Source organism: Pristiophorus japonicus, chromosome 21 (assembly GCF_044704955.1).
Source record: "Pristiophorus japonicus isolate sPriJap1 chromosome 21, sPriJap1.hap1, whole genome shotgun sequence".
NCBI lineage: Eukaryota > Metazoa > Chordata > Chondrichthyes > Pristiophoridae > Pristiophorus > Pristiophorus japonicus.
Window position 1 is genome coordinate 65,426,896 of NC_091997.1, and position 25,023 is coordinate 65,451,918.

At 43.9% G+C, this 25,023-nt stretch overlaps 1 protein-coding gene across 8 annotated transcripts in view; it reads right to left on the reverse strand.

Moving 5' to 3' along the window:
* The window catches only part of myo9aa (myosin IXAa), a 285,885-nt gene that overhangs the window by 249,318 nt on the left and 11,544 nt on the right, over positions 1 to 25,023 (reverse strand). The window contains exon 1 of one of the 8 annotated variants that reach the window (XM_070864900.1): positions 5,178 to 5,290. The exons of the other annotated variants lie outside the window; for them this stretch is intronic. The gene's annotated coding sequence lies outside the window, so the exon portion shown is untranslated. Of the gene's footprint in view, positions 1 to 5,177; positions 5,291 to 25,023 lie in introns of those variants that run through there. 8 annotated transcript variants of the gene reach the window in all.

Here is a 25,023-nt window from a genome sequence, read left to right on the forward strand (position 1 = left end):
GAGGATCCTGCAAGGTAATAACTCAACATTAATTCTAACCACTCAATAAGTGAGAAAAACAAAAAAGTTAGTCAACAACTGAACTGAACTGCAGGCACTTTTATTCTCGATGCAGAACATTGTGCAGTCAAAAGTACAGATCAAATCTTCAAATAAAACATTGTCACTCAATTCCCATATAAAAACACATGCAGACACCAAGGTCAGTCATATTGTTTACAAATGTACTCACTGGACAAATGGGTAAATGCCCTGCTGTGTCATACAGACCAAGGTTCAATTCCAAGTCTGTGCTTCTGACGTACCCACGCTCCTGACCTCGATCCAGTGTCCCCCATTGGAAAGCTAGTACAAACCTCAACGGAGAACTGGATTGGAAGCTGCTGTGATGTCACACATGACAAATAACTACAGATAGATCTGCTCATATGTTAATAATGGCCAATTGGGCAAGTTATTGGGGAGCACCAGGCACCCCTGGAATCATAGCTTAGCAAGCAACAACCCTTCAACCAGAGCACAAGGGAGGAAACTGGCAAAACAATAAGTTACATTCAAAAATAAATATCTATTGAGATAAACCTGACAGCTACAAGTTAAGATTACATTTTCAGGAAAATAACTATTAATGAACTTAACATTTATATCTTAACCACATTGTCCAGCAGATGATACATACCCCTCAGATGTTATTTGTTACTTAATGTATTGCACAACACAAAACACTCACTTCAGCGACACATTACTGTTCCTTTAAATACTTAACATTAACATCCTCTGTACACAATACAATTATCGCTCGGATTTCAAAAGTATAACAATGGCTGTTTGAAATTTTGTTCTATGTTTACCTGAACTGTGAAAACACCCAGTTTTAAACCCGACAATTATAAATGCTGTCTTTCCAAACTTGAGTTGTGCTTGGAGAGACAATTTTAAGCTGTATAACATGAGGATGAAGTATTGGTGGTTGGTCACTGATGATATAGCAATGGGAGCATTTTGTCGTGCTGAATTAAGACCATCACACATTAAACTGCATCACACACTGAAGCCTATTAATGTTAATTAGATTTTTGCTGCAGTGCCTTCATACCAATATGCGCTAAATAGGTCTAAGTGGCAATGCAAACAGATCACATACAATCTAATCGATCATGAACACTACCCCAACCCATTTCATTTATTTAGCAAAGGCTCTGTAAACACATCACCCTCTTAAAAATTTCTAAGAAATGTTAAACTTTATTCCTGACTGGCTTCCTCCTTTGCTATGACCTTTCCATGGTCCCAGTAGCTTAGGAACCATTGTTAAACAAAGCATTAATTGTCCATGTACATAATACTCCGTGTAACCAGATAAACTCTTTATTTAAAAAGGTGTTAAATTGTCAATCTATATAATCTTTACTTGATGGGAAACCAGATATGCAAACTCTTTTTAAAAAGGCAGTAATTGGCACAAGATTCAGCATTTTTGCTAGGATTCCAGTTCATTCATACTGTATGTTACTCTTTGGGAGAGAAATTCAAATCTCAAGGCTTTCTTGAGGTTTGTTAATTTTATCCTCATGACCTCTAGCTCTGCACTCACAGCCCACTTCAAATAAATGGTTCATATCTACATTATCCACTTTTCTTTGCAAGATTTTTTTTTAAACCCGACAAAAGGTCATGATAATTGAAATGAAGATTTTGTCTAAAGCTTGACAAATGATTTAATAATTATTAGAAAATACACAACTTTTCATACTGGGAAAGGAACAGCAAGCCACCTCTGCATAAGGCAAGAGAAAACTAATCAAGGACTGGTCTCGTGCTGCCACCCTTGTACAACACAAAAAGAAAAAACTTGCAATTATATATTGCTTTTCTATTAACAACAACAGGGAAATGGCAGAGACTTTGAACAAATATTGTTTATTGGTCTACAGTAGAAAACACTAAAACCATCCCAATAATTGATAATAAAGGGGCTATAAAGAGGGAAGAATTTAAACAATCACTATCGCTAAAGGAAAAATACTCGGTAAAATAATGGGACTGCAGGCGGACAAGTCCCCTGGACCCGATGGCTGACATCCTAGGGTCTTGAAAGAAGTGGCTGCAGAGATAGTGGATGCATTGGTTACAATCTACCAAAGTTCCCTGGATTCTGGCGAGGTCCCGGCGGATTCGAAAACCGCAAATGTAATACACCTTTTTAAAAAAGGAGGCAGATACAAAGCAGGAAACTATAGAACTGTTAGCCAAACATCTGTTGTTCGGAAAATGCTGGAGTCCATTATTAAGGAAGCAGTAGCAGGACATTTGGAAATGCATAATAGAGTCAAGCAGAGTCAGCATGGTTTTATGAAAAGGAAATCATGTTTGACAAATTTGCTGGAGTTCTTTGAGGATGTAACGAGCAGGGTGGGTAAAGCGGAACCAGTGGATGTGGTATATTTGGATTTCCAGAAGACATTCAATAAAAGGTGCCACATAAAAGGTTACCGCACAAGATAAAAGCTCACGGGTTGGGGGTAATATATTAGCATGGATGGCGGACTGGCTGATTAACAGAAAACAAAGTCGGGATAAATGAGTAATTTTCCGGTTGCAAACAGTAACTAGTGGGGTGCCGCAGGGATCGGTGTTGGCGCCTCAACTATTTACAATCTATATTAATGACTTGGATGAAGGGACCGAGAAATGTAGCCAAGTTTGCTGATGATACAAAGATGAGTGGGAAAGCAAGTTGCGAGGAGGACACAAAGAATCTGCAAATGGATATAGACAGGCTAAGTGAGTAAGCAAACATGTGGCAGATGGAGTGTAATGTGGGAAAGTGCGAGGTTATCCACATTGGCAGGAAAAATAAAAAAGCAAATTATTTTTTTTTAAGTGGAGAGAGATTACAAAATGCTGCAGTACAGAGGGACCTGGGGGTCCTTGTGCATGAAACACAAAAAGTTAGTATGCAGGTACAGCAAGTGATCAGGAAGGCAAATGGAATGTTGGCCTTAATTGCAAGGGGGATAGAGTATAAAAGCAGAGAAGTCCTGCTACAACTGTACAGGGTATTGGTGAGGCCACACCGAGAGTACTGCGTACAGTTTGGGTCTCCTTATTTAAGGAGGGATATACTTGCATTGGAGGCAGTTCAGAGAAGGTTCACTAGGTTGATTACGGAGATGAGGGGGTTGACTTTTGAAGAAAGATCTAGTAGGTTAGGCCTAGACTCATTGGAGTTTAGAAGAATGAGAGGGGATCTTATTGAAACATACAAGATACTGAGGGGGCTCAACAAGGTCGATGCAGAGAGGATGTTTCCACTCGTGGGGGAATCTAGAACTAGGGAGCATAGTTTAAGAATAAGGGGCCACCCATTTAAAACTGAGATGAGGAGGAATTTCTTTTCTCAGAGGGCTGTAAATCTGTGGAATTCGCTGCCCCGGAGAGCTGTGGAGGCTGGGTCATTGAATATATTTAAGGTTGAGATAGACAGATTTTTGAAAGATACGTGAGTGAAGGGTTATGGGGAGCAGGCAACAAAGTGGAGCTGAGCCCATGATCAGATCAGCCATGATCTTATAGAATGGCGGAGCAGGCTCAAGGGGCCGAATGGCCTACTCCTGCTCCTATTTCCTATGTTCTTATGTTCCCAATCTCAGGACACCGTAGAGTTCTTTACAGCCAATTAATTACTTTTAAAGTATTGTCATTGTTGTAACGTTGGGGAAAAACAGCAGACAATTTGTGCACAGCAAGGTCCCATAAACAGCAATTAGATAATGGGCAGATACATTTTTTTTTTCCCCAAGTGATGTTGGTTGAGTGATAAACATTGGCCAGGACATCAGGGAAAACTCCCCTGCTCTTCTTTGAATAATGCCCTTGGATATTTTACAACCAGCTGAGAAGGCTTACCGTATAATCCGAAAGACAGCACCTCCAACAGTGTAGCATTCCCTCAGTACTGCACTGGAGTGTCAGCTTAGATTATATGCTCAAATCTCTAGGGTGGGTCTTAAGTGAGCACAAAAATAGTAAAGGATCACTATTCCTCCTTGGTCGACAGATCTCTTGGATTTTACAGAAAATAAATGATTATAATATTCCATACATAAATTTGCCGCAAAATCTAATTTAAATTTCAATGATATAATTCATCACCTGCTGGAAGGCATCTATGGGCACCAGTCTCTCACCAGTAATTGTACAGAGCAATGTGGGGGTCAGCTGATGCAAGTTACACTTCCAGCTTCCACGTCACTCCCAGCCAAGGGTGGTGAAACTCGACACATGCTTGCAATGGGCAATGGGCTCACCAACATTGGAATGCAGTCAGCTCACGAGCATTAAAAAAGCAAACAAAGTTAGAAAGTTCCAAGGCAGACCACGAAAGCGACCTGTGCAGACCATGTAACTTCCATAGTCCTGGTGAAACTTTCATATTCTTGTTCTCTTAGTGCATACTATTTACTAATAATACAGGCTCAAAATTACTTTGCATCAATGCAAATAACAGTGTAATTGGTCTATATGGATTGCACAATAGTTGCCATCCACATCTTGTTGTCAGATTGCTCTTTCACTCACACATTGTGGGCCCAGGATAGATATGCTGTATTCAATGAACAGGCATTCCCCTGCACTAATTAGCTTGGGTCATGAGTTAATTTGGCCTTTTGAATCCATGTATACACTTTAGACTGGGACACGGTGCTGAAAGGGGCCCTATGCAAAACTATGTAGCTTACATGGTGCTGATGAAACTTTCATCTCCTTACTCTCTTTCAGTGCGGTTTACTTTTTTTTTTAAATCACTGTACTCTGACCTGTGCATAGAAATAAAGCATCAATATTATCAGTGAAAGAGGCTCTTCATCGAGGGGAACTAGCCTGCTGCCCAATGCTACGCCCACATACCATCTGTCGTGCTACACAATCCTGCTGGAACGGTCAAGCAAGTAGCATCAATCACCATTTCCTACTTGTATAGTACGGTCTTATTTGGCAGGGTCTCAGTGCTGTTTCCCCAGAGTGTAGCCAACACTATCACAAAACTTAGACAAATAACACTGGATAAAACTTTACACTAAAATGCAATCAAGCAACTACAACAGGATTAGTCAGGCACATTAGCAAAACCAACAGCCGAAAATAAAAATCCACCCAAATAAGAACATACTAACCGGGCTCTCCATTGTTATCAACACGAAGCTGGTAACCCTTTCTGTGCTAGATCCAGTTCCCAATACTTGCACTGCAGCAAAGCTTGACAACACTTCATTCTCTCCTATTCATGTTGCACATACATAGATAATTGAGCAAAGAAATCTGCACGTGGTTTGTAACTGAATCAGTAAGAAAGATCTTCATAATTCATGTAGGTTATAAAAGTCTTCTTCACAAGTGGAACAGATCCATATACAGTAGAGCAGTTTCCAAGCAGTATACTGTTTTCTCACACAAAGGCCTTCTTGATGCAATTTTCCCCTCCCCTTGCTGGCTGCTCAGCCACACACAGCTCTCTCTCTTTCTCCAGGAATACTGCAGAGCTTGGCCTGTAAACCACGTCACCGCAGCACAAATACAGCACAATGAGCTGGACTATATCAGATTTTCTTTTCCCAAAATGGAATGCTCTGTCCCACCTACCAATTTCATCGAGAAAGCTAGCCAAGAATGGCCAAACTTCATTCAAAATTGAAAGCAGAGACTGAGCAATTTGCAACATCAGGCTAATAAAAGTGGCAAAGGGGTCAGACAATGATTCATCATCATCATAGGCAGTCCTTCGAAATCGAGGAAGACTTGCTTCCACTCCAAAAGGGAGTTCTCAGGTAACTCAACAGTCCAATACGAGAATTACAGTCTCTGTCGCAGATGGGACAGTCGTTGAGGGAAAGGGACTGGTTTGCCGCACACTCCTTCCGCTGCCTGCGCTTGTTTTCTGCATGCTCTTGGCGACTCAGCGCTCTCCCAGATGCTCTTCCTCCAGTTAGTGTGGTCTTTGGCCAGGGACTCCAAGGTGTCGGTGGGGATGTTGCATTTTATCAGGGAGGCTTTGAGGGTGTCCTTGAAACGTTTCCTCTGCCCACCTGGGGCTCAATTGCCGTAAAGGAGTTCCGAGTAGAGCGCTTGCTTTGGGAGTCTCGTGTCCGGCATGCGGACAATGTGGCCTGCCCAGCGGAGCTGATAGAGTGTGGTCTGTGCTTCAATGTTGGGGATGTTGGCCTGATCGAGAACACTGACATTGGTGCATCTGTCCTCCCAGAGGATTTGCAGGATCTTGCAGAGGCATTGTTGGTGGTATTTAATGATTAGTGAATACTCCCAATATCACACTCACCTGAACAACTGTGGACTTTTGTATGACATCTCAACGATTACTCGGTTCTAAAATGAGCAATTTTTAATATGAAATCAATTATTAGTCTGTTGACTAGTGATCCGACAGTCATAATTTAAAGCAATGGTACAATACTTGGCTAGGTCAAGGTGGAGATGATTTTGTTTTTAAAATTGATTTCACGCCTTCTCCATTTCCCCACCTCCTCTCAAAAGTGTTAACTTATCTGGGGACACAATTCCATGGACATTGGCAACCCTCTTTTACCTCATCGGAGTGGTCATTTTTCCAATATGAGCAGGGAAAGGAGGCTATTCAACTGTACAGGGCATCACAGTCAAGCTTAATCCTGTCCTCTCTAGATTTTGCACATGTGCACTTTATTAGAAATCACTGGCTAATGATCAAAATTCGGAACCCTAGCAGAATTTTCTACCCGCTCCACCCCCCCAACCCCAGTCAGCACAGATGTTGTCCACCAGTCTTTATCATTCCATTTCAATCTTTTCCACTGATCTTGTTTTTCCTACCCCTCCTCGTTTCTGTTCATCATTCTCATTTCCTGCATTGATCCCTTGTACACTCATGTACAGACCCGAGTGACAGCTATTCTACCAGTATGACAACCGAGTGGCCACGGACGGTGTGGGACGGTGAGCATCAACAAGCAATCCAACTCCTTGAGATGGGCGGTGTCACAGCCAAACTCAATCCTATCCTACTCAAAATCCACACGATTACACTTTCCAGTTGGAGTTATTCACTCGCAACCACTAACTTTGCCCTAAAACAACTGTAGCACCACTGCTGCCACCATGGCTGAGAACAGCTAGCTCAGCAGGGAACACAAGACTTTCGTGGCCTGTATCAATCTGCCACTCACTAAATAAAAAGAAAGAACCATCAGTTATATGTAGCCTTTCATGACCTTTGGCCCTTATATAGAGTATAAAAGCAGAAGTCCTGCTACAACTTTACAAGATATTGGTGAGACCACAACTGGAGTACTGCATACAGTTTTGGTCTCCATATTTAAGGAAGCATATACTTGCATTGGAGGATGTTCAGAGAAGGTTCACTAGGTTGATTCTGGAGATGAGGGGGTTGACTTATGAAGAAAGCTTGAGTAGTTGGGCCTATACTCATTGGAGATCAGAAGAATGAGAGGTGATCTGATCGAAACATACAAGATAATGAGAGGGCTCAACAAGGTGGATGCAGAAAGGATATTTCCACTCATAAGGGGAACATTGTCTTAGAATAAGGGGCTTCCCATTTAAAACTGAGATGAGGATTGTAAATCTATGGAATTCTCTGCCCCAGAGAGCTGTGGAGGCTGGGCCATTGAATAGATTTTTGAGCGATAAGGGAGTAAAGGGTTATGAGGAGCGGGCAAGGAAGTGGAGCTGAGTCAATGATCAGATCAGCCATGATCTTATTGAATGGTGGAGCCAAATGGCCTACTCGTGCTCCTACTTCTTATGTTCTCAAAGGGCTTTGGAGGCAATTCAATATTTACTGAAGTATAACGTCTCAGCCGAAAGACGGCACCTTCAACTGTGCAGCACTGAAATGCCAGCCTACATTATGTGCTCAAGTCTCTAATGTGGGGCTTGAAACCACGATCTTCTGACTCACTGACTCCTGGATAGACTGGTCACTAGACAGGCTCACTAAACCATCAGAGAAATTTTTTTTTGTAAATTACTACAAAGCTCTGTGGTTTATTCATTGCCAACCGAACAGCTGAAGTCATTTTAGAATTCCAACTTCCAAAGAAAAACCTTGTTCAGTTATGATTAGAACCATGATCTTCTTTCTACAAAAAGAATGCACAACTCAAAACATCTGCCCCAAAATCATTTTCAAGCCAAATCATTATAGAGATTAAATAAAAATGTGCACAAAAAGCCAATATGAACTTAGCAATACATTCAACTTTTCACTTCAATTACTGTATTTACAAAATCACCACACTCAAACCAAAATCCCATATACAGCATGCAAAACAAACTACTACTGTGTTTGCACGCTAGTGCTTTCACCACAATATCAATGAATCCAGAAGCCATAATTTCTTAAAAACAAGTGCTATAAAAAAATTGATACGGGAAGTTATTTAGAAGAAGAACGTGCATTTAGTTGCATCAGTACATCCCAAAAGATTATTTTTAAGTGTAGCCACTGTTATGTAGTCAAAGGCAACAGCTAATTTTCATACAACCAGGTCTCACAAATGAATGAATCACGAGGTGGTTGGTTTATTTTGGTGGCTGTTGGTTGAGGGAAGAATGTTGGCCAGGACACCAGAAGAGTTCTCTGCTCTTCTCAAATAGTGTCATTTACAGTATAAAAAGGAAAAAAGAAAAGTCAGGAAGATAATGTTACACATAAGTTAATAATCAACCAGCATTTCTGAGCAAGGCGGGGGTGGAAATCTGGCAGCCCACTTGTGATAGCTATCCAGTGAGCCTGGTGGTGAGTGAACATGCATGGACACAAGGTGAAGACAGGACCGGCCAAGTCTTTCCCCAACTCTACATAGTTTAATCACCTGCCCATTATCAAAATAGAAACTTGCATAGTATACAAGAATGAAATGGCAAGATACAAGAGGGTAGTTAGTACTCAGGGAACAGCACTGGAGCAAGATTAGGTACATTCTTAGGGCAGTGCAACTTCTGGGTCAAAACAAATTCTTATTAAAAAGTAAGGAAATGTTACAAAGCAGTGGCATGTGAAGAGGTTCAGAAGGCAAAAGTACTAGAAGCAAAGCTTAAACAATTTAATATCACCTCACCCTGAATGGGTTCATCCCTCCACGTTATCCTTCAGAATATGTATAATCAACTTTACAAAAGAAACACAATCCCAAATAATCTGCACATATATCATGGATCCAGCAATAATCAAGAACTGGCTTCGAAACACCGAGAGCAGTAAATATACAGACGGCCACAGGTGAGGAGGAAGTAAGCCACTTTGAGTATCGCAGTAACACACCTTCAAGACCAACATTATGAAATCAATCCGTTTTTGTATCATATAACAGGGTATTATTTTTGCCTTGATACATCATAAAACCAAAACACCAATCAATGCAGAGTGCACCAGGAAGAAGCCCAATTTTGAAACAAGCTCGCACGATATAAAAGTCCTAATAGAAGCAAGCAAGAGTCCAACACAAAGAAAAAAAAAATCTCAACTTAAACCATATTTTTCCCCTACACGCCATGCCATAGTGTTTTTTTCATGGAGAGGATGGACAGATGACCGGCTGATTGCTTCTTGTAGTGTCATGATCAGGTTTAATTTCTAATAATGCAAGTTTAAAAAAGAAAAATGAAATGGCAAGTCACCACAGGGCAAAATCAGGCTTAAGCCATTACACTGCTATTGGGAAGATGGCAAATTGTGAGGAAGGATGCAGGTGGGCAGCGAAAGGTTAACAGAGTAGGCAAATAAGTGGTACGTACAATTAAACATAGAGATGTGTGAAGTAGTATTTGGCTGCTGTGATATTGGTGCAGCTGAACAGACAAATGTCAAGTCTCACACAAAGAATGGCCTTTTGAGTGAAATACCATCATCATAGGCAGTCCCTCGAGTCGAGGATGACTTGCTTCCACGCCAAAAAGTTCACAGGTGTTTCAATGAAGGATCTAATATTCCAGGTCCCGAACTACATTCTGAAGGATGGAAGATGCCTGTGCGTGGATTTTTTTAAAAATACGTGTAGTGGCTGTTGCACACCAGCCACTACACGGGCTTGACAGAGCTAGGTCTTGATCCAGTAGCTAAGGTTATCCAAGACGACTGGAGACCAGCTCCGCTGCACGGACCTAGTACGCACACATATCACAGTGTGGGCTGGCCCGTGCTTCCCCAAGGCTCTCGCCTCTTCTGGGCCCCGACCTCGCCACTCATGTTGTACCTGCCCACGCTCCAATCAGCCACCTGGATCATGGTGACGTCCAATCCAGTCGCCCTCTTCGTTGCCATTGCTCTCCTGCTCCAGCACGTGCTGCTCCATGGAGTGGTACACCGTCACGCTGGACCTTCCACTCCCCGGCCTGCTCCAATGGTGCTCGCAGGCCGGGGGCCGGTCAGTGAAGTACCAGATGGAAGTGGAACCATATCCCAAGCATGAGTCAGCAATTTTAGGAGACATGGGGAAACTGGCAAAAAAGTACATTATTCATAAAGTTAATTTCTAAAACATGCACCAATGCCTCAACTTGAAAATTCTCATCATGGTTTTCAAATTCCTCCAAGGCCTCGCCGCTCTCCATCTCTGTAACCTCCTTCAGCCCTGCGACACTCAGAGATCTCTGCACTCCTCCAACTCTGGTCTCTTACACATTCCCGATTTTAAATGCTCCACCATTGGCGGCTGTGCCTCGGCAACCTGGGTTCTAAGCTCTGGAATTCACTCTCTAAACCTCTCTCTCCTCCTTCAAGACACTCCTTCAAACCTACCTCATCTGTCCTAATATCACCCTATGTGGCTTGGTGTCAAATTTTGTTTGATAACGCTCCTGAGAAGTGCCTTGGGACGTTTTACTATGTTAAAGGTATTAGATAGATGCAAGTTTTTGTCGTAAAATCTCAATGAAATATAATGGGACTTGGCACTTGGGTGCAAATGTTAAATCATGTAATTTAAATTTTCATCAGATTAGACAAAACCCAAGAAAGCACTTAAAAATGCTTGGGTGTAAAAATCTATATATTGTCTCCAGAGATGGAGACGCACTGTAGCTTCCAAAGGGGAAGATGTAGGTGTACTAACTGATCCTTCCATCATTGACTGCAGAACAACTTGGCAAGAAGCTATCAACTGATAACAAAAAGATTCCTGAAAGGAACTGGTTTCTATTATTACACAAGAGGGTTAGCCAGGAAACTGAGATACAGAGTGACGCCATTGGCCAACCTGCATTCCAGAGTCGCCATATATAGTAGTCCCCTCACCCGCTCCCCTCTTACACACTGGCTTCCTTTCAACAAACAATGAGAAATTACTAAAACAGCAGCAACTCCACAGGAAGCGACTGTATGGTACTCTATGTTAAGCCAGTCTTCAGCAACATCTTTTCCTCTTTGATTCATTATAGTTTCACACCCTCTAGACTTGGGTTCCAAATGGTGCCAATTTAAATATGGCAACCTTCACATGCCACTACCCTTCCCCACCACCCCACCCCTGGAGTTTTGAACTGCGCTACCATTTACAAAATTGGAAGAAACCAGTCCAAGTTGAACATTGCAGATGTACTGCCCATTTAGGAGTTGTTGGTGATTTGCAATTCGTACGGCCAATTTTTGTATCATCTGTAAACTTCTTCATCATACCCACTACATTCAAGTCTAAATCATTGATATATACCACAAAAAGCAAGGGACCCAGTACTAAGCCCTGTGGGACCCTATTGTAAACAGCCTTCCAGTCACAAAAGCATCCATCAGCCATTACCCTTTGCTTCCTGCCTCTGAGCCAATTTTGGATCCAACTTGCCACTTTGCCCTGGATCCCATGGGCTTTTACTTTCGTGACCAGTCTGCCATGTGGGACCTGATCAAAAGCCTTGCTAAAATCCATATACACTACCCTCATCGACCTTCCTCGTTATCTCCTCAAAAAATTCAGTCAAGTTAATCAGACACAACTTTCCCTTAACATGCAACAGTAGACAATGATAATGTAGTAGATGTAAATTATCTAGATTTTCCAAAAGGCCTTCGATACAGTACCCCATAATAGACTGATGAACAAGGTCAGAGAATGCGGAGTCAGGGGACAAGTAGCAGAATGGATCGCTAGCTGGCTTCAAGACAGAAAGCAGACAGTAGGGGTAAAAGGTACTATTCACAGTGGCAGAAGGTGGGTAGTCGTGTCCCACAAGGATCAGTGCTGTTGTTCACAATTTATATCAACAATTTAGACTATGGAATCAAATACAAATTCTAAATTTACAGATGACACCAAATTGGGGGGATAGTCAATAGAGGAGGACTGCAACAAATTACAGGAGGATATTAATAAACTTGCAGAATGGGCATATAATTGGCAAAAGAAGTTCAACAGATAAATGTGAGATATTACATTTTGGTAGGAAGAATAGAGAGGTCATTTATTACTTGGAGTGTGCAAGTCTGGGTGGGGTAGAGGAACAAAGGATCTCAGGAGTACAAATATACAAATCATGAAAAGTTGCGACATAGGTTAGCAAGGCCATAAAAAAAACAAACCAAGCACTTGGGTTTATTTCTAGAGGCATAGAATTGAAGAGTAGAGAAGTTATGCGAAACCTTGGTTAGACCACACTTGGAGTACTGCGTGCAGTTCTGGTCACCATATCATAAAAAGGATATAGAAGCACTGGAAAGGGTGCAGAGAAGATTTACAAGGATGATACCAGAAGTGCGAGGGTATACATATCAGGAAAGGATGAACAGGCTGGGTCACTTTTCTCTTGAAAAGAGAAGACTGAGGGGTGACCTAATAAAGATCTTCAAAATGATGAAAGGTTTTGATAGAGTGGATAGAGAGAGAATGCTTCCACTTGTGGGGAAGAGCATAAGTGGAGGCCATCAATATAAGATAGCCACCAAGAAATCCAATAGGGAATTCAGAAGAAACTTCTTTACCCAATGAGTGGCGGGAATGTGGAACTCGCCACCACAGGGAGTGGTTGAGGCAAATAGTATAGATACATGTAAGGGGAGGCTAGACAAACATATGAGAGAGGAGGGAATAGTGTTATGTTGATAGATTTAAATGAGGAAAGACATGAGGAGGCTCGTGTGGAGCATAAACGTTGGCATGGACTGGTTGGGCCAAATGGCCTGTTTCTGTGTCGTATATCCTGTGTAATCCATTCAATAAAATAACTTGCAACAGTTCAGCTGTTTTGAGTACATGGAAGTCTGACTGCATCTGCTGTGTGTGTCAAAACATTCTCAGCTTAAAAACTGCAATGTTAATCTTCTGCCATTAGTCTATTCAAGTGGCAAGCCCTAGCCATAATACAGCACAAAATTATTTTCATTCCATTTCAACTGATATGGAATTAAACTGAACTAAAAGGGATGTATTTTTGACAGAAGAGACTACTATTGTCAGACTATGCTACAGTTAAGCACCATAAGCAGTCAATGGGTTTCTGATACCATTCCTCCCCTCCACACTTGCTTAAAACCTGTTACATCTCTAAGTTTTTCCAGTTCTGATGAAAGGTCATCAACGTGAAACATAAACTCTCTCTCTCGCTCCACAGATGCTGCCTGACCTACGGAGTATTTCCAGTGTTTTCTGTTTTCATACTTTATTTAAAGCACTACTTTTTGAGTTCGCACAATAGCCTAGTGAGAATGGCAGGGAGGGATGTCCAAATTTGAAGATGATACTAAAATAGGAGGCATACTAAATAATTCTGAAGATCCAAGAAAGCTGCAAGAGTTACTGATCAGGTCATGGTATGGACAAACTAGAGCAGATGAAATTCAATGTCAGCAAATGTGAGGTGGTACAATTTGGTAAAACAAAATGAAAGTATTAATTATACTTTGAGTGGAGCGACGGCTGTGCGATGGGGACATTAAAAGCATCATCTCAAGTGGATAAGGTCATTAAAAGTTTAGAACATGAAAGTCAAATTAACAATGAATCCATATGAAGCCGTATTAAGATGGAGTATTGTATGCATTTCTGGGCTTCACACCACATGAAAGATGTTGAGCCAATGGAGGGGATACAGTGCAGATTTCACTAGGATGCTTCCTGGTATGAGGAACTGCAAATACAAAGGAAGACTGGAAAATTTGGGCTGTTTTTGTTAGAATAGAATAAGGGGTGATTTCATAGAAGTGTTTAAAATTCTGCACCGATGGAATAGAGATAGAAATACACTGAGAGAGGGTGATAGAGGGTTCTAGAACAAAGGGAGATAGACACAAGATGAAAGGTAAAGACCGAGGGCAGAGAGCAGGAAAAACATCCTTACCCAGAAGTTCGAGAGGCTTGCGGCATGCATTACTGGAGTTAGTGATTGAAGCAGAGACTGCCAACATTTAAGAATAGGTTAAGAACATAAGAAATAGGAGCAGGAGCATGGCTGATCTGATCATGGACTCAGTTCCAGTTCCCTGACCGCTCCCCATAACCCTTCACTCCCTGATCGCTTAAAAATCTGTCCATCTCTGCCTTAAATATATTCAATGACCCAGCCTTCACAGCTCTTTGGGGCAGAGAATTCATAGAAACATAGAAACATAGAAAATAGGTGCAGGAGTAGGCCATTTGGCCCTTCGAGCCTGCACCACCATTCAATAAGATCATGGCTGATCATTCCCTCGGTACCCCTTTCCTGCTTTCTCTCCATACTCCTTGATCCCCTTAGCCGTAAGGGCCATATCTAACTCCCTCTTGAATATATACAATGAACTGGTATCAACTCTCTGCGGTAGGGAATTCCACAGGTTAACAACTCTGAGTGAAGAAGTTTCTCTTCATCTCAGTCCTAAATGCCCTACCCCTTATCCTTAGACTATGTCCCCTGGTTCTGGACTTCCCCAACATCAGGAACATTCTTCCTGCATCTAACCTGTCCAGTCCCGTCAGAATTTTATATGTTTCTATGAGATCCCCTCTCATCCCCTCTAATGCCACACAATGACCATTTCCAATGAGAGTCTAACCACCTCCCCTTGAATGGATTACCATTGTCAAATTTCCTACCACCCTCAGAGAAGAAATTCCTCCTCATCTCAGTTTCAAATTGGCAGCCCCTTATTCTAAGACCATGTCCCCTATTTTAGTTTCCCCTATGAGTGAAAATATCCTCTCTGCATCCACCTTGTCGAGCCCCCTCATTATCATAAGTTTCAATAAGATCATCTCTCACTCTTTTAAACTGCAATGAGTATCGGCCCAACCTACTCAACCTTTCTTCACAAATCAACCCCCTCATCTCTGGAATCAACCAAATGAACCTTCTCCGAACAGCCTCCAATGCCAGTATATCCTTCCTTAAATACGGAGACCAAAACTGTACGCAGTACTCTAGGTGTGGCCTCACCAATACCCTTTGCAGTTGTAGCAGGACTTCTCTGCTTTTATACTCTATGCCCCTTGCAATAAAGGCCAACATTCCATTTGCCTTGCTGATTACGAACTTTTTGTATTAGACAGGTGGTTAAAGGAAAGGGTAATAAAGGGATATGGGATTAGGGCTACTGTGGAAAATAAAAACCAACATGGGCTGATTGGGCCAAACAGCCTGTTTCCATGTTGTAATTTCTATCTAATTCTATGCAAAACCACTGCCCACATAGCATCGTCAGAGACCAGAGATCCTGGTTCAAATCCTGTTTTGAGTTACTGGGTGCTTCACAGATGTTAAGGGTGGTGGAGGGAAATGAGCCAAAGTTCCTGCTCTCAACATCCAGACTGCTGCTAGAAAGTGTATGTGGGTTGACAATCAGATCCGTTTAGCTATGATATCCTCCATGATATTGGCATTCACTGTCTGGGATCATCCATGAAGAATGGCTACTTTTAGTGTGGTAACAGCCAGCACATATAACTTCCACAGCAAAAATCAACACCTTTGGGAGAACAGGGGAGAAAAATCGATCCTGAAATACAGGATGACAAAACCTTTTAATTCTAGTACGATTGCAATAATTTTGCAGCAAGAAGTTTCAGAGAAGGTGACTGAGCTATGCAGCATTTGGATAAGGTTATATATGTAAACTTGTATTTACTCTGTACAGCCACCAGAGGGCTCATCCCCTGGAGTACCAAGGGATGGCAATCTCTTGGGAGCACAGGTATTGAAGGAAGCTTCACATGTTGGAGAGGCAATCTGGAGACCTGCAATAAAAGATTACGGTCACACTTTACTTTGAGCTCATAGTGTTCCGTCTGACTCTTGCTCCATACACAACAGATACGTTTCCCTAATTAAATTAGTCAAAGTGCATCAGTTCACGAGTGGGAAGGAAAATAATTTTGTTTGTATTAATAGAAACCGAACTGACACCACCAATAAAGCCCTAAAAAGAAATAGTTTGCTCTTATTCTCATTGGCTATCTCGCACAACAGAACTACCGAATTAGGAAAATAATAGACGCAAAATCCTATTTCAGATGCCTCAGGCCATGTCGCTGATTATTCACATGTACAGATTGAGCCTATTTGCCACCCTCTTCCCATCAGCCTAAAACAATCCCTCGACCTCCTAGCCTCCTATCAACCCAAATCACTGTTCCAACAATCAACTCCTAAGGCTTTGCGGCACAGCTTTACATTTTTGGAGCAAATTGATTTGACGAATGTTTTATTTTAACCGAACTAAAATTCCAACAGTTAAATTAATGGAGGTGTTCAAAATTATAAAGATATGGGACAGAGGAGACGGAAACAGACTTATTGAGGGGGCTGGAATGAGGGGACAGAAAAGCAAGATTAAACGTGGGAGATTTAGGGCAGGCAACAAGAGAAACTTTTTTTTTTTAAAAACACAGTGTTGTGAGGCAGCAGAATGTACTGCCAGAGTTAGTGATTGAAACAGAGTCACGTCGACATTAATGGCACAATCACACTATGTAGTGTAGAACTGAGCCATATAGATGAGAAGGTCCCAGATCTAATCCAGCGTCTGTGTTAAATGAGCGGATTTTGGCGAGGGCAGCAACTGAGTGTTCTTAGTTGGGGGTGGGGGGGGGGGGGGGGGGTGGAGGGTGGGGGGTGGGGAGAGGAGGAATTTGGCCAGGGTTCTCCCTCCTGATCTCTATCTGGTGACCTCTGCTTGAACGCGTGCGTGCGTGGGTTTTGGATGGAGACAAAATTAGGCTCAGCTGTGATGGCTTCCCATGATCAAATAGCTTGTCCACTCAGGCTCATACATGAAGAAATATTATTGGGGTGAAGTTTCAGGTGAGCTGCAGGAAGGAGATTGGAATTTTATAATATATCACACAGGGATACCAAAACTAACATTGATTTCAAGCTGCCGTCATCTGACAATCAAAGGAAGTGCAGTAAACATTATCCTCGATAGTCTGTGTGTTCAGCAACAAGCTCTTGCAAAGCCAAAACTGTTAACTGAGAAATACAACCATAATAAAAAACCAGATCATTTTCAGTGATTATTTACAGTCCATTTCACCAACAGAATCAGAATCACGAGGACAAATTGATGCATGAGAAGGTAGGGCCCGAGGGCATATATCACTGCACAGCAAGATTTTCAGCTGGCATCACACACCACGCCACAGAAGCGAAAGGGACAAGTGACATCCCAGCCATCAGCTCTGCAAATCTCAGCAAACTGCACCAGATATAGGGCCCAAATTTGTCCAGGAGTTACTTTTTTTAAAGAGCAACTTGATTTTTCTGGAGTATTTTAAAAATTCCCATTCTGCGCATTTAATTTGCACCAGCGTAAGTGAGTTAATTAGGATTTTTTTAAAGTTTTTTTTCCAAAAGGGGGCGCTACCAGCCACCTATGCCCATTTTGGCCATTTAAGCCTGTTTGGACAGCTAATAGTTGTTCCAAACTAACTTAGGCCAGCAAACATCAAAATATACAGCGTATTGGCAGTGAAAGTGGTTAGGAGACATACATTCTTGATAAGCATGCAAAGTATTGTGTTCCTAACACAGATGAGGCTGCACATAGGGAGATTAAAGTAACAGTGACCTCAGTCTTTAATAAGACATTCCATAGTGAGGGACAGGCCTTAGGGGCTGGCTTATATACAGTGCTCCCAAGGGATGCTGGGATCCCTTGGGACTTCAGGGGATGAGCTCCCTGGTGGCGGAACATGGGAGTGCATGCTTTACAGATACACATCACTCCTCCGCCCCCGCCCCCCCCCCAAAGTCAAAGTGAAAACTATTTACAAGGTGAGGCGGTCGGGAGCCTTTCTTTCCCTGGTGGACCGCCTCGGTACAAATGTGTTCTGGTGTGTTGGCTGTGTCCTCGCTGGGCTGGCGTGCTGTTGGCCCTGCAGGGCTGCTGGGTGAGCCTGGCCTTGCTGGGCTGTTGGGCGTGATGGGTTCAATTTCCTGGTCCAGCGTGGTGTCGTTGATCCTTTGGGTGTGTGTTGTGGGCTCAAAAAAGGTGGTGTCTGCTGTGGGTTGTTCAGGGCAGTCTGTGAACCTCAGTCTGGTTTGGTCCAGGTGCTTTCTGCAAATTTGTCCATTGTCTAGTTTGACTACAAACACCCCTTTCTTTAGCTATCACCGTGCCCGCGATCCACTTGGGACCATGTCCATAGTTTAGCACATGCATAGGGTCATTCAGATCAATTTCCCGTGACACAGTGACGTGACCATCGTTTACATTTTGTTGCAGCCGCCTGCTCTCTACCTGATCATGCAGGTTGGGGTGAACCAGCGAGAGTCTGGTTTTAAGTGTCCTTTTCATGAGTAGCTCAGCCGGGGGTACCCCTGCGAGCGAGTGGGGTCTCGTGCAGTACTCGGGACAGGCGGGTTTGGATTGAGCCTTCTGTGACTCGTTTAAGGCTCTGTTTGATTATTTGTACTGCCCGCTCTACCTGCCCATTGGAGGCTGATTTAAACAGGGCCGAGGTGACATGTTTGATCCCATTGCAGGTCATGAATTCTTTAAATTCGGCACTGGTGAAACATGGCCCGTTGTCACTGACCAGTATGTCAGGCAGGCTGTGGGTGGCAAACATGGCCCTCAGGCTTTCAATAGTGGCGGTGGCAGTGCTTCCCAACATTATTTCACATTCAATCCATTTTGAAAAAGCATCCACCACCACCAGGGACATTTTACTGAGAAACAGGCCAGCATAGTCGACATGGATCCTCGACCATGATCTGGAGGGCCAGGACTGCAAACTTAGTGGTGCCTCTCTGGGCACGTTGCTCAACTGAGCACACACGCTGCATTGCCGTACACAGGACTCTGAGTCAGAGTCGATACCGGGCCACCACACGTGGGATCTGGCTATCGCTTTCATCATTACTATACCCGGGTGTGTGCTGTCGGGATCCGAGATGAACGTCTCCCTGCCCTTTTTTGGTAGCACTACGTGGTTACCCCACAACAGGCAGTCTGCCTGAAAGGAAGGCTCGTCCTTTCGCCGCTGGAACAGCTTGATTGGCTCTTGCATTTCAACGGGCATGCTGGCCCAGCTCCCATGCAGTACACAGTTTTTTTTAAACTAGGGACAGCAGAGGATCTTGGCTGGTCCAAGTCCTAATCTGGTGTGCCGTGACAGGTGATTTATCATTTTCAAACGCTTCTATGGCCATCAACAAGTCTGCGGGCTGCGCCATTTCCACCCCTCTGGTGGGCAATGGTAGCCAACAGAGCATCCGCACAGTTCTCGATGCCTGGCCTGTGGTGGATGGTATAGTTATACGCTGATAGTGCGAGTGCCCACTTTTGTATGCGGGCTGAGACATTAGTATGTATCCCCTTGTTTTCAGCGAACAGGGATGGGAGGGGCTTGTGATCGGTTTCCAGCTCAAAGTTGAGGCCAAACAGGTACTGATGCATTTTCTTCATCCCGAAAACACACGCTAATGCCTCTTTCTCAATCATGCTGTCGGCCCTCTCGGTCTTAGACAAGTTCCTGGAGGCATAAGCGACAGGTTGCAACTTCCCCACAACGTTAGCTTGTTGTAATACACACCCGACTCCGTACGACAACGCGTCACGTGCTAGCACAAGTCTTCTACACAGGTTATACAATACAAGCAGCTTGTTGGAGCATAAAATGTTTCTGGCTTTCTCAAAAGCAATTACTGTTTTTTTTCCCCATACCCAGTTCTCACTTTTGCGCAATAACACATGTCGGGGCTCTAAAAGGGTGATTAACCCCGGTAGCAAGTTACCAAAATAGTTGAGGAGTCCCAGGAACGACCGCAGCTCCGTGACGTTCTGTAGCTTGGGCATATTCCTGATAGAAGCTGTCTTGGCGTCTGTGGGTCGAATACCGCCCGCTGCGATCTTTCTCCCCAAAAACTCCACTTCTGTTGCCATGAAGACATATTTCGACCTCTTCAGCCGCAGCCCTACGCGATCCAGTCGCTGGAGGACCTCCTCCAGGTTTTGTAGGTGCTCGGCGGTGTCCCGACCCGTGACCAATATGTCGTCCTGAAAGACCACCATATGTGTGGTACCGACTTGAGTCGGCTCTCCATGTTTCTCTGGAAGATCGCTGCAGCCGACCGAATTCCAAACGGGCATTTCTTGTAGATGAACAGTCCCTTGTGCGTGTTGATGCAGGTGAGGCCCTTCGAAGACTCCTCCAGCTCCTGCGTCATGTAGGCCGAAGTCAGGTCGAGCTTGGTGAACGTCTTGCCTCCTGCCAGCGTTGCAAATAGGTCATCTGCCTTAGGTAACGGGAATTGGTCCTGTAGCAAGAAACGATTAATAGTCACTTTATAATCGCCGCAAATCCTGACTGTGCCATCACTTTTGAGTACTGGAACAATCGGGCTGGCCCACTTGCTGAATTCCACTGGGGAGATGATGCCTTCGCGTTGCAGCCTATCCAGCTCGATTTCCACTCTCTCCCTCATCATGTGAGGTACCGCTCGCACCTTGTGGTGAATGGGTCGTGCCTCTGGAACCAAGTGGATCCGCACCGTCGCCCCGGAAAAGTTTCCAATGCCTGGCTCAAAAAGGGAAGGAAATTTGTTAAGAACCTGGGTACCATGAGGCTTCATCGACATGTGATAGCGCTCGGATGTCATCCCAGTTCCAGCGGATTTTGCCCAGTCAGCTCCTTCCAAGCAGTGTGGGGCCATCACCCGGGACAATCCAGAGTGGCAGTTCGTGCACCATGCCCTCGTAGGTGATCTTGACCATGCGCTGCCCAGGACAGTGATAAGCTCTTTGGTGTACATTCTCAGTTTCGTGTGGATGGGGTTCAGGGCTGGTCTGAATGCCTTTTTGCACCACAGTCTCTCAAACATCTTTTTACTCATGATGGATTGGCTAGCGCCAGTGTCCAGTTCCATGGCTACGGGTAAGCCATTCAATTTTATGTTTAGCATTATAGGTGGACATTTCGTCGAAAATGTGTGCACCCAGTGTACTTCAGCATCTGCCTCCGCTCTCTGAGGCTCGAAATTGCTTTGATCCACCATGGACCGATCTTCCTCTGCACGTGGTGGTTAGCAGGTTTTGCACAGCTTGCAGCTCGTGGGGATGCCCCATTGTTCCACAGCTCTTGCAAACATACCCTTTGAAGCGGCATGAATAGGCTGAATGGAAGCCTCCACAACGCCAACAAGGTGTGAATTGCCTTGCATTCATTCTTTGTTGGGGACTCTGATTCATCTGGGTCACCTGAGGCCTGCTGGCAGTTGCAGACTCGTGGGTTCTGCTCTGTACGTTTCTGCTCCCAAACACAGTTCCAGTTAATTTATGAACTTGTGTGCTGAGAGATTTGTTTGGTGTTATCACTGGTGGACATAAACGCCTGTGCTATCGCAATGGCCTTACTGACGGTCGGTGTCTCTGCAGTCAAACGTTTTCGTAGGATGGTCTCGTGGCCAATGCCCAGTGCAAAAAAATCTGAGCATTTGCCCCAGGTAGCTATCAAACTCACATTGTCCTGCAAGTCGGCGACGTAGCTCGCCACTTCCTGACCTTCAGATCGCTGGCACATGTAGAACCGATACCTCGCCATCAGCACGCTCTCCCTCGGGTTAAGATGCTCCTGAACCAGTGTACACAGCTCCTCATAAGACTTATCTGTGGGTTTCACCGGAGCCAGAGGATTCTTCATGAAGCTGTAGGTCGGTGCCCCGCAGACTGTGAGGATGACCGCTCTCCTTTTTGCAGCGCTTCCTTCTCCATCCAGCTCGTTGGCTACAAAGTACTGGTCTAGCCATTCAACATAGGCTTCCCAGTCCTCACCCTCCGAGAACTTCTCCAGGATGACCACAGTTTGCTGCATCTTTGCGTTGGATTCGTATTCTCGTTACCAGTTATTGTGTTCCTAACACAGATGAGGCTGCACACAGGGAGGTGAAAGTAACAGTGACCTCAGTCTTTAATAAGATACTCCAGAGTGAGGAACAGGCCTTAGGGGCTGGCTTATAGAAACATAGAAAATAGGTGCAGGAGCAGGCCATTCAGCCCTTCTAGCCTGCACCGCCATTCAATGAGTTCATGGCTGAACATGCAACTTCAGTACCCCCTTCCTACTTTCACGCCATACCCCTTGATCCCCCGAGTAGTAAGGACTTCATCTAACTCCCTTTTGAATATATTTAGTGAATTGGCCTCAACTACTTTCTGTGGTAGAGAATTCCACAGGTTCACCACTCTCTGGGTGAAGAAGTTTCTCCTTATCTCGGTCCTAAATGGCTTACCCCTTATCCTTAGACTGTGACCTCTGGTTCTGGACTTCCCCAACATTGAGAACATTCTTCCTGCATCCAACCTGTCCAAACCCGTCAGAATTTTAAACGTTTCTATGAGGTCCCCTCTCACTCTTCTGAACTCCAGTGAATACAAGCCCAGTTGATCCAGTCTTTCTTGATAGGTCAGTCCCACCATCCCGGGAATCAGTCTGGTGAATCTTCGCTGCACTCCCTCAATAGCAAGAATGTCCTTCCTCAAGTTAGGAGACCAAAACTGTACACAATACTCCAGGTGTGGCCTCACCAAGGCCCTGTACAACTGTAGCAACACCTCCCTGCCCCTGTATTCAAATCCCCTCGCTATGAAGGCCAACATGCCATTTGCTTTCTTAACCGCCTGCTGTACCTGCATGCCAACCTTCAATGACTGATGTACCATGACACCCAGGTCTCGTTGCACCTTCCCTTTTCCTAATCTGTCACCATTCAGATAATAGTCTGTCTCTCTGTTTTTACCACCAAAGTGGATAACCTCACATTTATCCACATTATACTTCATCTGCCACGCATTTGCCCACTCACCTAACCTATCCAAGTCACTCTGTAGCCTCATAGCATCCTCCTCGCAGCTCACACTGCCACCCAACTTAGTGTCATCCGCAAATTTGGAGATACTACATTTAATCCCCTCGTCTAAATCATTAATGTACAATGTAAACAGCTGGGGCCCCAGCACAGAACCCTGCGGTACCCCACTAGTCACTGCCTGCCATTCCGAAAAGTACCCATTTACTCCTACTCTTTGCTTCCTGTCTGACAACCAGTTCTCAATCCACGTCAGCACACTACCCCCAATCCCATGTGCTTTAACTTTGCACATTAATCTCCTGTGTGGGACCTTGTCGAAAGCCTTCTGAAAGTCCAAATATACCACATCAACTGGTACTCCTTTGTCCACTTTATTGGAAACATCCTCAAAAAATTCCAGAAGATTTGTCAAGCATGATCTCCCTTTCACAAATCCATGCTGACTTGGACCTATCATGTCACCATTTTCCAAATGCGCTGCTATGACATCCTTAATAATTGATTCCATCATTTTACCCACTACTGAGGTCAGGCTGACCGGTCTATAATTCCCTGCTTTCTCTCTCCCTCCTTTTTTAAAAAGTGGGGTTACATTGGCTACCCTCCACTCCATAGGAACTGATCCAGAGTCAATGGAATGTTGGAAAATGACTGTCAATGCATCCGCTATTTCCAAGGCCACCTCCTTAAGTACTCTGGGATGCAGTCCATCAGGCCCTGGGGATTTATCGGCCTTCAATCCCATCAATTTCCCCAACACAATTTCCCGACTAATAAAGATTTCCCTCAGTTCCTCCTCCTTAATAGACCCTCTGACCATTTTTATATCCGGAAGGTTGTTTGTGTCCTCCTTAGTGAATACTGAACCAAAGTACTTGTTCAATTGGTCTGCCATTTCTTTGTTCCCCGTTATGACTTCCCCTGATTCTGACTGCAGGGGACCTACGTTTGTCTTTACTAACCTTTTTCTCTTTACATACCTATAGAAATTTTTGCAATCCGCCTTAATGTTCCCTGCAAGCTTCTTCTCGTACTCCATTTTCCCTGCCCTAATCAAACCCTTTGTCCTCCTCTGCTGAGTTCTAAATTTCTCCCAGTCCCCAGGTTCGCTGCTATTTCTGGCCAATTTGTATGCCATTTCCTTGGCTTTAATACTATCCCTGATTTCCCTAGATAGCCACGGCTGAGCCACCTTCCCTTTTTTATTTTTACACGAGACAGGAATGTACAATTGTTGTAATTCATCCATGCGGTCTCTAAATGTCTGCCATTGCCCATCCACAGTCAACCCCTTAAGTATCATTAGCCAATCTATCTTAGCCAATTCATGCCTCATACCTTCAAAGTTACCCTTCTTTAAGTTCTGGACCATGGTCTCTGAATTAACTGTTTCATTCTCCATCCTAATGCAGAATTCCACCATATTATGGTCACTCTTCCCCAAGGGGCCTCGCACAATGAGATTGCTAATTAATCCTCTCTCATTACACAACACCCAGTCTAAGATGGCCTCCCCCCTAGTTGGTTCCTCGACATATTGGTCTAGAAAACCATCCCTTATGCATTCCAGGAAATCCTCCTCCACCGTATTGCTTCCAGTTTGGCTAGCCCAATCTATGTGCATATTAAAGTCACCCATTATAACTGCTGCACCTTTATTGCATGCACTCCTAATTTCCTGTTTGATGCCCTCCCCAACATCACTACTACTGTTTGGAGGTCTGTACACAACTC